General features: G+C 45.9%; 7 non-coding genes across 7 annotated transcripts; all 7 read right to left on the bottom strand.

Moving 5' to 3' along the window:
• Positions 1–2,655: 2,655 nt before the first annotated feature.
• Positions 2,656–2,728, bottom strand: trnar-ccu (transfer RNA arginine (anticodon CCU)). The gene has a single exon. It is a non-coding gene; the product is annotated as a tRNA-Arg (tRNA).
• A 1,432-nt stretch (positions 2,729–4,160) lies between these two features.
• trnar-ccu (transfer RNA arginine (anticodon CCU)) lies at positions 4,161–4,233 on the bottom strand. Its single transcript has one exon. It is a non-coding gene; the product is annotated as a tRNA-Arg (tRNA).
• A 1,429-nt stretch (positions 4,234–5,662) lies between these two features.
• trnar-ccu (transfer RNA arginine (anticodon CCU)) lies at positions 5,663–5,735 on the bottom strand. The gene has a single exon. It is a non-coding gene; the product is annotated as a tRNA-Arg (tRNA).
• A 1,419-nt stretch (positions 5,736–7,154) lies between these two features.
• On the bottom strand, positions 7,155–7,227 carry trnar-ccu (transfer RNA arginine (anticodon CCU)). Its single transcript has one exon. It is a non-coding gene; the product is annotated as a tRNA-Arg (tRNA).
• Positions 7,228–8,656: 1,429 nt separating this feature from the next.
• trnar-ccu (transfer RNA arginine (anticodon CCU)) lies at positions 8,657–8,729 on the bottom strand. Its single transcript has one exon. It is a non-coding gene; the product is annotated as a tRNA-Arg (tRNA).
• Positions 8,730–10,158: 1,429 nt separating this feature from the next.
• Positions 10,159–10,231, bottom strand: trnar-ccu (transfer RNA arginine (anticodon CCU)). The gene has a single exon. It is a non-coding gene; the product is annotated as a tRNA-Arg (tRNA).
• Positions 10,232–11,650: 1,419 nt separating this feature from the next.
• trnar-ccu (transfer RNA arginine (anticodon CCU)) lies at positions 11,651–11,723 on the bottom strand. The gene has a single exon. It is a non-coding gene; the product is annotated as a tRNA-Arg (tRNA).
• Between the last annotated feature and the right edge of the window lie 777 nt (positions 11,724–12,500).

The following is a 12,500-nucleotide window of genomic DNA, read 5'->3' as shown; positions in this document are numbered from 1 at the left end:
GTATAATATGTTTCGCGATTGATCATTCAGAGGCTCCGTTGTCAGCATCGATGCGTCATCAAAATATGCAGCATTGACTAAAAATAACTATCGTTCTAAAATGTTTAATAACTTATTAACCGCTAATCCAATATGTATGCTGTAAACTGCACCATAAAGAGGAGTATCTCCACTTTCCATAGGTATAATACGTCTCGCGATTGATCATTCAGAGGCTCCATAGTCAGCGTGGATGCGTCATCAAAATATGCAGCATTGATTTGTCCAGGAAACACGTGGGTTGTTCCCCTGAGCCAAACAGAAATTATTATTTTTTTATTAGTCCCACCCCCCTGTGCCCAGATTCGTTGAAGCTTTCATCAACTCAACCAATAAACACAGTGTTTGGTCTTTTGAACCACGAATCACGTTTCTCTGAAAAATGAACGTGGGTGTGAATTTGCATGCATCATGAAACCAAACAGAAATAAACGCGTGCAAAGCGCTCTCTCTCAGAGCACAGCCAGTATATATCTCTATTCGTATGTAGTTTGTGTTTTACACATTTTCACTATTTTATTTTCCTCAATTTGTGTTTGAGAAGATTATGTGCAGAGAAGTTGAAATGTCCGTTTATGAAAATAGCCGCCCACATGTAAAAGTAGCCTCAGTATATTTTATTTCATGGTTTGTTGTCACAACTTGAGGTATTGTTTGCGTTTGTTTTTCATGCTCAAATTATAATATATTTCTCTGAAGAAAAATGTTTCAGTATTGTTATTAGGCCTATATAACAATCTTTCTATTTACTTTATTACTTGAACTTTTTAGGACACATTATCAGTAAATAAAATACACCTGTTTTCACTCAAAAACCTAGAAACGCCTAGAATAATGTTATAATAAATGGCTATAACTTGCTGAGGGATTGTTACATGTAGACAAAATTTAATCTGGAAGTGTAAAACAACCAAGTCTAACTTTCTAAAGGAAAAAATCCAAACTTCATGAAGTTCTGTTCGAGTTCACAGCAAAAACATCATATTTTTGCTGCCATTTTTCTTGAAATTATATTAATTTAATCCATTCTCAGAATAAATAAATGTAAAATTGGGACATCAAATGAGCTAGATGGAAACTTCAGGTTCTCCTGTTTAAAATGATATATAGCACTTGATGCTAACTGCTAGAATAGGGGAGAAAAACAAAGAAAAGTAGAGGCACATCAGGCGCCCCAAAAATGTTCTAGGTCTTTAAGGGTTAAAGCCCATCTCTCGTGTGCCCCATTACTTCTGCTTCAGTGGCAACAAAAGGCTTGGCATTTACACATGGCCAGCACACAAAGTGATCCACTGAGCGGCTACTTCGACAGGCCACTGGGGTATGACTCGCTTGCTCTTCTAATTCTCCATCTCATTCAGGTGGCTCAGTCAATGAGGCATTTAAACAGGTCCTACACACAAAGATTTCTCAACAAGCGACTACTACACCAGCTTTCCAGAACATTGTGCAGTATTGTTATAGTTCCAGGACCAAGAGGCTCCAGGTTTTCACAAGCGGGATATGGAAGTTGCTCTTAATTTGGGATAAAGCATGTAAATAGGAGAAGAAGCCTTAGCAGAGGATGGTTTCGATCCATCGACCTCTGGGTTATGGGCCCAGCACGCTTCCGCTGCGCCACTCTGCTTGTTATAGAAAAGCTCCCATTCACAGGTTTTTTTCAAAATGACTTGCGTTTAGGCACACATGAAGTAACACATGAAGTGCCTCTGCCAGAAAAGTCATTAATGAGATCAGGTGAAAGCAACAAAGGGTTTTTAGCTTTGAGCAGAGGCAGCTTTTCTTCAGCAAGGAACAGAGCATTATATAAGTAAAAAAAAAAAGAAAGTCTTAGCAGAGGATGGTTTCGATCCATCGACCTCTGGGTTATGGGCCCAGCACGCTTCCGCTGCGCCACTCTGCTCCTGGCGACACATGCGCCGTTCCCAGATGTTTGGAAAGGACTTGTGTTTAGGCACACATCAAGTGCTCCTCTGTCATAAACGAGAACAGATGAAAACAACAAAGGGTTTTAGCATAGACCTGTGGCAGCTTTTCTTCAAGTGGGGACAGAGAATTTGTATAAGTAAAGAAGACTTAGCACAGGATGGTTTCGATCCATCGACCTCTGGGTTATGGGCCCAGCACGCTTCCGCTGCGCCACTCTGCTGAAAACCACCCTAGACAGGACTCGAACCCACAAACATTGGCTTAGGAGGCCAGTGACTTATCCATTAGGACACTGAGGCTGTAAAAAATAAGCCCTTGTACGCCCCATTTACTGCTGATTCTGTGACAACAATAGGCTTGGTATTTAATCAAGGCCAGCACACAAAGTAATCCAGATGAACAATTCATTTACCAGGCCACCGGGCCACTCTGCTCGCCATAGAAGAGCTCCAATTCACAGGTGTTTTCAATAGGACTTGCGTTTAGGCACACACAAAGTGGTCCTCAGTCACAGATGATATCTGGTGAAAATGATTATGGCTTCAGAATAGAAGTGCATTAGCTCTTCTTCAAATAGGAACAAGACACGTAAATAAGTAAAGTGGTCTTAGCAGAGGATGGTTTCGATCCATCGACCTCTGGGTTATGGGCCCAGCACGCTTCCGCTGCGCCACTCTGCTGTAAACCCACCCCAGATGGGACTCGAACCCACAATCCCTGGCTTAGGAGGCCAGTGCCTTATCCATTAGGCCACTGGGGCTGTTAAAGCCTATCTCTCGTGTGCCCCATTACTTCTGCTTCAGTGGCAACAAAAGGCTTGGCATTTACACATGGCCAGCACACAAAGTGATCCACTGAGCGGCTACTTCGACAGGCCACTGGGGTATGACTCGCTTGCTCTTCAAATTCTCCATCTCATTCAGGTGGCTCAGTCAATGAGGCATTTAAACAGGTCCTACACACAAAGATTTCTCAACAAGCGACTACTACACCAGCTTTCCAGAACATTGTGCAGTATTGTTATAGTTCCAGGACCAAGAGGCTCCAGGTTTTCACAAGCGGGATATGGAAGATGCTCTTAATTTGGGATAAAGCATGTAAATAAGAGAAGAAGCCTTAGCAGAGGATGGTTTCGATCCATCGACCTCTGGGTTATGGGCCCAGCACGCTTCCGCTGCGCCACTCTGCTTGTTATAGAAAAGCTCCCATTCACAGGTGTTTTCAAAATGACTTGCGTTTAGGCACACATGAAGTGCACATGAAGTAACACATGAAGTGCCTCTGCCAGAAAAGTCATTAATGAGATCAGGTGAAAGCAACAAAGGGTTTTTAGCTTTGAGCAGAGGCAGCTTTTCTTCAGCAAGGAACAGAGCATTATATAAGTAAAAAAAAAAAAAGAAAGTCTTAGCAGAGGATGGTTTCGATCCATCGACCTCTGGGTTATGGGCCCAGCACGCTTCCGCTGCACCACTCTGCTCCTGGCGACACATGCGCCGTTCCCAGATGCTTTGGAAAGGACTTGTGTTTAGGCACACATCAAGTGCTCCTCTGTCATAAACGAGAACAGATGAAAACAACAAAGGGTTTTAGCATAGACCTGTGGCAGCTTTTCTTCAAGTGGGGACAGAGAATTTGCATAAGTAAAGAAGACTTAGCAGAGGATGGTTTCGATCCATCGACCTCTGGGTTATGGGCCCAGCATGCTTCCGCTGCGCCACTCTGCTGAAAACCCCCCTTAGACAGGACTCGAACCCACAAACATTGGCATAGGAGGCCAGTGACTTATCCATTAGGACAGTGGGGCTGTCAAAAATAAGCTCTTGTATGCCCCATTTACTGCTGATTCTGTGACAACAATAGGCTTGGTATTTAATCAAGGCCAGCACACAAAGTAATCCAGATGAACAATTCATTTACCAGGCCACCGAGCCACTCTGCTCGCCATAGAAGAGCTCCAATTCACAGGTGTTTTCAATAGGACTTGCGTTTAGGCACACACAAAGGGGTCCTCAGTCACAGATGATATCTGGTGAAAATGATTATGGCTTCAGAATAGAAGTGCATTAGCTCTTCTTCAAATAGGAACAAGACACGTAAATAAGTAAAGTGGTCTTAGCAGAGGATGGTTTCGATCCATCGACCTCTGGGTTATGGGCCCAGCACGCTTCCGCTGCGCCACTCTGCTGTAAACCCACCCCAGATGGGACTCGAACCCACAATCCCTGGCTTAGGAGGCCAGTGCCTTATCCATTAGGCCACTGGGGCTGTTAAAGCCCATCTCTCGTTTGCCCCATTACTTCTGCTTCAGTGGCAACAAAAGGCTTGGCATTTACACATGGCCAGCACACAAAGTGATCCACTGAGCGGCTACTTCGACAGGCCACTGGGGTATGACTCGCTTGCTCTTCTAATTCTCCATCTCATTCAGGTGGCTCAGTCAATGAGGCATTTAAACAGGTCCTACACACAAAGATTTCTCAACAAGCGACTACTACACCAGCTTTCCAGAACATTGTGCAGTATTGTTATAGTTCCAGGACCAAGAGGCTCCAGGTTTTCACAAGCGGGATATGGAAGTTGCTCTTAATTTGGGATAAAGCATGTAAATAAGAGAAGAAGCCTTAGCAGAGGATGGTTTCGATCCATCGACCTCTGGGTTATGGGCCCAGCACGCTTCCGCTGCGCCACTCTGCTTGTTATAGAAAAGCTCCCATTCACAGGTGTTTTCAAAATGACTTGCGTTTAGGCACACATGAAGTGCACATGAAGTAACACATGAAGTGCCTCTGCCAGAAAAGTCATTAATGAGATCAGGTGAAAGCAACAAAGGGTTTTTAGCTTTGAGCAGAGGCAGCTTTTCTTCAGCAAGGAACAGAGCATTATATAAGTAAAAAAAAAAAGAAAGTCTTAGCAGAGGATGGTTTCGATCCATCGACCTCTGGGTTATGGGCCCAGCACGCTTCCGCTGCGCCACTCTGCTCCTGGCGACACATGCGCCGTTCCCAGATGCTTTGGAAAGGACTTGTGTTTAGGCACACATCAAGTGCTCCTCTGTCATAAACGAGAACAGATGAAAACAACAAAGGGTTTTAGCATAGACCTGTGGCAGCTTTTCTTCAAGTGGGGACAGAGAATTTGTATAGGTAAAGAAGACTTAGCAGAGGATGGTTTCGATCCATCGACCTCTGGGTTATGGGCCCAGCACGCTTCCGCTACGCCACTCTGCTGAAAACCACCCTAGACAGGACTCGAACCCACAAACATTGGCATAGGAGGCCAGTGACTTATCCATTAGGACACTGGGGCTGTAAAAAATAAGCCCTTGTATGCCCCATTTACTGCTGATTCCGTGACAACAATAGGCTTGGTATTTAATCAAGGCCAGCACACAAAGTAATCCAGATGAACAATTCATTTACCAGGCCACCGGGCCACTCTGCTCGCCATAGAAGAGCTCCAATTCACAGGTGTTTTCAATAGGACTTGCGTTTAGGCACACACAAAGTGGTCCTCAGTCACAGATGATATCTGGTGAAAATGATTATGGCTTCAGAATAGAAGTGCATTAGCTCTTCTTCAAATAGGAACAAGACACGTAAATAAGTAAAGTGGTCTTAGCAGAGGATGGTTTCGATCCATCGACCTCTGGGTTATGGGCCCAGCACGCTTCCGCTGCGCCACTCTGCTGTAAACCCACCCCAGATGGGACTCGAACCCACAATCCCTGGCTTAGGAGGCCAGTGCCTTATCCATTAGGCCACTGGGGCTGTTAAAGCCCATCTCTCGTGTGCCCCATTACTTCTGCTTCAGTGGCAACAAAAGGCTTGGCATTTACACATGGCCAGCACACAAAGTGATCCACTGAGCGGCTACTTCGACAGGCCACTGGGGTATGACTCGCTTGCTCTTCTAATTCTCCATCTCATTCAGGTGGCTCAGTCAATGAGGCATTTAAACAGGTCCTACACACAAAGATTTCTCAACAAGCGACTACTACACCAGCTTTCCAGAACATTGTGCAGTATTGTTATAGTTCCAGGACCAAGAGGCTCCAGGTTTTCACAAGCGGGATATGGAAGTTGCTCTTAATTTGGGATAAAGCATGTAAATAAGAGAAGAAGCCTTAGCAGAGGATGGTTTCGATCCATCGACCTCTGGGTTATGGGCCCAGCACGCTTCCGCTGCGCCACTCTGCTTGTTATAGAAAAGCTCCCATTCACAGGTGTTTTCAAAATGACTTGCGTTTAGGCACACATGAAGTAACACATGAAGTGCCTCTGCCAGAAAAGTCATTAATGAGATCAGGTGAAAGCAACAAAGGGTTTTTAGCTTTGAGCAGAGGCAGATTTTCTTCAGCAAGGAACAGAGCATTATATAAGTAAAAACAAAAGAGAAAGTCTTAGCAGAGGATGGTTTCGATCCATCGACCTCTGGGTTATAGGCCCAGCATGCTTCCGCTGCGCCACTCTGCTCCTGGCGACACATGCGCCGTTCCCAGATGCTTTGGAAAGGACTTGTGTTTAGGCACACATCAAGTGCTCCTCTGTCATAAACGAGAACAGATGAAAACAACAAAGGGTTTTAGCATAGACCTGTGGCAGCTTTTCTTCAAGTGGGGACAGAGAATTTGCATAAGTAAAGAAGACTTAGCAGAGGATGGTTTCGATCCATCGACCTCTGGGTTATGGGCCCAGCACGCTTCCGCTGCGCCACTCTGCTGAAAACCACCCTAGACAGGACTCGAACCCACAAACATTGGCATAGGAGGCCAGTGACTTATCCATTAGGACACTGAGGCTGTAAAAAATAAGCCCTTGTATGCCCCATTTACTGCTGATTCCGTGACAACAATAGGCTTGGTATTTAATCAAGGCCAGCACACAAAGTAATCCAGATGAACAATTCATTTACCAGGCCACCGGGCCACTCTGCTCGCCATAGAAGAGCTCCAATTCACAGGTGTTTTCAATAGGACTTGCGTTTAGGCACACACAAAGTGGTCCTCAGTCACAGATGATATCTGGTGAAAATGATTATGGCTTCAGAATAGAAGTGCATTAGCTTTTCTTAAAATAGGAACAAGACCCGTAAATAAGTAAAGTGGTCTTAGCAGAGGATGGTTTCGATCCATCGACCTCTGGGTTATGGGCCCAGCACGCTTCCGCTGCGCCACTCTGCTGTAAACCCACCCCAGATGGGACTCGAACCCACAATCCCTGGCTTAGGAGGCCAGTGCCTTATCCATTAGGCCACTGGGGCTGTTAAAGCCCATCTCTCGTGTGCCCCATTACTTCTGCTTCAGTGACAACAAAAGGCTTGGCATTTACACATGGCCAGCACACAAAGTGATCCACTGAGCGGCTGCTTCGACAGGCCACTGGGGTATGACTCGCTTGCTCTTCTAATTCTCCATCTCATTCAGGTGGCTCAGTTAATGAGGCATTTAAACAGGTCCTACACACAAAGATTTCTCAACAAGCGACTACTACACCAGCTTTCCAGAACATTGTGCAGTATTGTTATAGTTCCAGGACCAAGAGGCTCCAGGTTTTCACAAGCGGGATGTGGAAGTTGCTCTTAATTTGGGATAAAGCATGTAAATAAGAGAAGAAGCCTTAGCAGAGGATGGTTTCGATCCATCGACCTCTGGGTTATGGGCCCAGCACGCTTCCGCTGCGCCACTCTGCTTGTTATAGAAAAGCTCCCATTCACAGGTGTTTTCAAAATGACTTGCGTTTAGGCACACATGAAGTGCACATGAAGTAACACATGAAGTGCCTCTGCCAGAAAAGTCATTAATGAGATCAGGTGAAAGCAACAAAGGGTTTTTAGCTTTGAGCAGAGGCAGCTTTTCTTCAGCAAGGAACAGAGCATTATATAAGTAAAAAAAAAAAGAAAGTCTTAGCAGAGGATGGTTTCGATCCATCGACCTCTGGGTTATGGGCCCAGCACGCTTCCGCTGCGCCACTCTGCTCCTGGCGACACATGCGCCGTTCCCAGATGCTTTGGAAAGGACTTGTGTTTAGGCACACATCAAGTGCTCCTCTGTCATAAACGAGAACAGATGAAAACAACAAAGGGTTTTAGCATAGAACTGTGGCAGCTTTTCTTCAAGTGGGGACAGAGAATTTGTATAAGTAAAGAAGACTTAGCACAGGATGGTTTCGATCCATCGACCTCTGGGTTATGGGCCCAGCACGCTTCCGCTGCGCCACTCTGCTGAAAACCACCCTAGACAGGACTCGAACCCACAAACATTGGCATAGGAGGCCAGTGACTTATCCATTAGGACACTGAGGCTGTAAAAAATAAGCCCTTGTATGCCCCATTTACTGCTGATTCCGTGACAACAATAGGCTTGGTATTTAATCAAGGCCAGCACACAAAGTAATCCAGATGAACAATTCATTTACCAGGCCACCGGGCCACTCTGCTCGCCATAGAAGAGCTCCAATTCACAGGTGTTTTCAATAGGACTTGCGTTTAGGCACACACAAAGTGGTCCTCAGTCACAGATGATATCTGGTGAAAATGATTATGGCTTCAGAATAGAAGTGCATTAGCTTTTCTTAAAATAGGAACAAGACCCGTAAATAAGTAAAGTGGTCTTAGCAGAGGATGGTTTCGATCCATCGACCTCTGGGTTATGGGCCCAGCACGCTTCCGCTGCGCCACTCTGCTGTAAACCCACACCAGATGGGACTCGAACCCACAATCCCTGGCTTAGGAGGCCAGTGCCTTATCCATTAGGCCACTGGGGCTGTTAAAGCCCATTTCTCGTGTGCCCCATTACTTCTGCTTCAGTGGCAACAAAAGGCTTGGCATTTACACATGGCCAGCACACAAAGTGATCCACTGAGCGGCTACTTCGACAGGCCACTGGGGTATGACTCGCTTGCTCTTCTAATTCTCCATCTCATTCAGGTGGCTCAGTCAATGAGGCATTTAAACAGGTCCTACACACAAAGATTTCTCAACAAGCGACTACTACACCAGCTTTCCAGAACATTGTGCAGTATTGTTATAGTTCCAGGACCAAGAGGCTCCAGGTTTTCACAAGTGGGATATGGAAGTTGCTCTTAATTTGGGATAAAGCATGTAAATAAGAGAAGAAGCCTTAGCAGAGGATGGTTTCGATCCATCGACCTCTGGGTTATGGGCCCAGCACGCTTCCGCTGCGCCACTCTGCTTGTTATAGAAAAGCTCCCATTCACAGGTGTTTTCAAAATGACTTGCGTTTAGGCACACATGAAGTGCACATGAAGTAACACATGAAGTGCCTCTGCCAGAAAAGTCATTAATGAGATCAGGTGAAAGCAACAAAGGGTTTTTAGCTTTGAGCAGAGGCAGCTTTTCTTCAGCAAGGAACAGAGCATTATATAAGTAAAAAAAAAAAGAAAGTCTTAGCAGAGGATGGTTTCGATCCATCGACCTCTGGGTTATGGGCCCAGCACGCTTCCGCTGCGCCACTCTGCTCCTGGCGACACATGCGCCGTTCCCAGATGCTTTGGAAAGGACTTGTGTTTAGGCACACATCAAGTGCTCCTCTGTCATAAACGAGAACAGATGAAAACAACAAAGGGTTTTAGCATAGACCTGTGGCAGCTTTTCTTCAAGTGGGGACAGAGAATTTGTATAGGTAAAGAAGACTTAGCAGAGGATGGTTTCGATCCATCGACCTCTGGGTTATGGGCCCAGCACGCTTCCGCTACGCCACTCTGCTGAAAACCACCCTAGACAGGACTCGAACCCACAAACATTGGCATAGGAGGCCAGTGACTTATCCATTAGGACACTGGGGCTGTAAAAAATAAGCCCTTGTATGCCCCATTTACTGCTGATTCCGTGACAACAATAGGCTTGGTATTTAATCAAGGCCAGCACACAAAGTAATCCAGATGAACAATTCATTTACCAGGCCACCGGGCCACTCTGCTCGCCATAGAAGAGCTCCAATTCACAGGTGTTTTCAATAGGACTTGCGTTTAGGCACACACAAAGTGGTCCTCAGTCACAGATGATATCTGGTGAAAATGATTATGGCTTCAGAATAGAAGTGCATTAGCTCTTCTTCAAATAGGAACAAGACACGTAAATAAGTAAAGTGGTCTTAGCAGAGGATGGTTTCGATCCATCGACCTCTGGGTTTTGGGCCCAGCACGCTTCCGCTGCGCCACTCTGCTGTAAACCCACCCCAGATGGGACTCGAACCCACAATCCCTGGCTTAGGAGGCCAGTGCCTTATCCATTAGGCCACTGGGGCTGTTAAAGCCCATCTCTCGTGTGCCCCATTACTTCTGCTTCAGTGGCAACAAAAGGCTTGGCATTTACACATGGCCAGCACACAAAGTGATCCACTGAGCGGCTACTTCGACAGGCCACTGGGGTATGACTCGCTTGCTCTTCTAATTCTCCATCTCATTCAGGTGGCTCAGTCAATGAGGCATTTAAACAGGTCCTACACACAAAGATTTCTCAACAAGCGACTACTACACCAGCTTTCCAGAACATTGTGCAGTATTGTTATAGTTCCAGGACCAAGAGGCTCCAGGTTTTCACAAGCGGGATATGGAAGTTGCTCTTAATTTGGGATAAAGCATGTAAATAAGAGAAGAAGCCTTAGCAGAGGATGGTTTCGATCCATCGACCTCTGGGTTATGGGCCCAGCACGCTTCCGCTGCGCCACTCTGCTTGTTATAGAAAAGCTCCCATTCACAGGTGTTTTCAAAATGACTTGCGTTTAGGCACACATGAAGTAACACATGAAGTGCCTCTGCCAGAAAAGTCATTAATGAGATCAGGTGAAAGCAACAAAGGGTTTTTAGCTTTGAGCAGAGGCAGATTTTCTTCAGCAAGGAACAGAGCATTATATAAGTAAAAACAAAAGAGAAAGTCTTAGCAGAGGATGGTTTCGATCCATCGACCTCTGGGTTATGGGCCCAGCATGCTTCCGCTGCGCCACTCTGCTCCTGGCGACACATGCGCCGTTCCCAGATGCTTTGGAAAGGACTTGTGTTTAGGCACACATCAAGTGCTCCTCTGTCATAAACGAGAACAGATGAAAACAACAAAGGGTTTTAGCATAGACCTGTGGCAGCTTTTCTTCAAGTGGGGACAGAGAATTTGCATAAGTAAAGAAGACTTAGCAGAGGATGGTTTCGATCCATCGACCTCTGGGTTATGGGCCCAGCACGCTTCCGCTGCGCCACTCTGCTGAAAACCACCCTAGACAGGACTCGAACCCACAAACATTGGCATAGGAGGCCAGTGACTTATCCATTAGGACACTGAGGCTGTAAAAAATAAGCCCTTGTATGCCCCATTTACTGCTGATTCCGTGACAACAATAGGCTTGGTATTTAATCAAGGCCAGCACACAAAGTAATCCAGATGAACAATTCATTTACCAGGCCACCGGGCCACTCTGCTCGCCATAGAAGAGCTCCAATTCACAGGTGTTTTCAATAGGACTTGCGTTTAGGCACACACAAAGTGGTCCTCAGTCACAGATGATATCTGGTGAAAATGATTATGGCTTCAGAATAGAAGTGCATTAGCTTTTCTTAAAATAGGAACAAGACCCGTAAATAAGTAAAGTGGTCTTAGCAGAGGATGGTTTCGATCCATCGACCTCTGGGTTATGGGCCCAGCACGCTTCCGCTGCGCCACTCTGCTGTAAACCCACCCCAGATGGGACTCGAACCCACAATCCCTGGCTTAGGAGGCCAGTGCCTTATCCATTAGGCCACTGGGGCTGTTAAAGCCCATCTCTCGTGTGCCCCATTACTTCTGCTTCAGTGACAACAAAAGGCTTGGCATTTACACATGGCCAGCACACAAAGTGATCCACTGAGCGGCTGCTCCGACAGGCCACTGGGGTATGACTCGCTTGCTCTTCTAATTCTCCATCTCATTCAGGTGGCTCAGTTAATGAGGCATTTAAACAGGTCCTACACACAAAGATTTCTCAACAAGCGACTACTACACCAGCTTTCCAGAACATTGTGCAGTATTGTTATAGTTCCAGGACCAAGAGGCTCCAGGTTTTCACAAGCGGTATGTGGAAGTTGCTCTTAATTTGGGATAAAGCATGTAAATAAGAGAAGAAGCCTTAGCAGAGGATGGTTTCGATCCATCGACCTCTGGGTTATGGGCCCAGCACGCTTCCGCTGCGCCACTCTGCTTGTTATAGAAAAGCTCCCATTCACAGGTGTTTTCAAAATGACTTGCGTTTAGGCACACATGAAGTGCACATGAAGTAACACATGAAGTGCCTCTGCCAGAAAAGTCATTAATGAGATCAGGTGAAAGCAACAAAGGGTTTTTAGCTTTGAGCAGAGGCAGCTTTTCTTCAGCAAGGAACAGAGCATTATATAAGTAAAAAAAAAAAGAAAGTCTTAGCAGAGGATGGTTTCGATCCATCGACCTCTGGGTTATGGGCCCAGCACGCTTCCGCTGCGCCACTCTGCTCCTGGCGACACATGCGCCGTTCCCAGATGCTTTGGAAAGGACTTGTGTTTAGGCACACATCA

The sequence above is a fragment of the Pseudorasbora parva genome, chromosome 5, assembly GCF_024679245.1.
Source record: "Pseudorasbora parva isolate DD20220531a chromosome 5, ASM2467924v1, whole genome shotgun sequence".
Lineage (NCBI taxonomy): Eukaryota > Metazoa > Chordata > Actinopteri > Cypriniformes > Gobionidae > Pseudorasbora > Pseudorasbora parva.
Note: the sequence above shows the minus strand (reverse complement) of the source record. Positions and strands in the feature narration are given on the sequence as shown.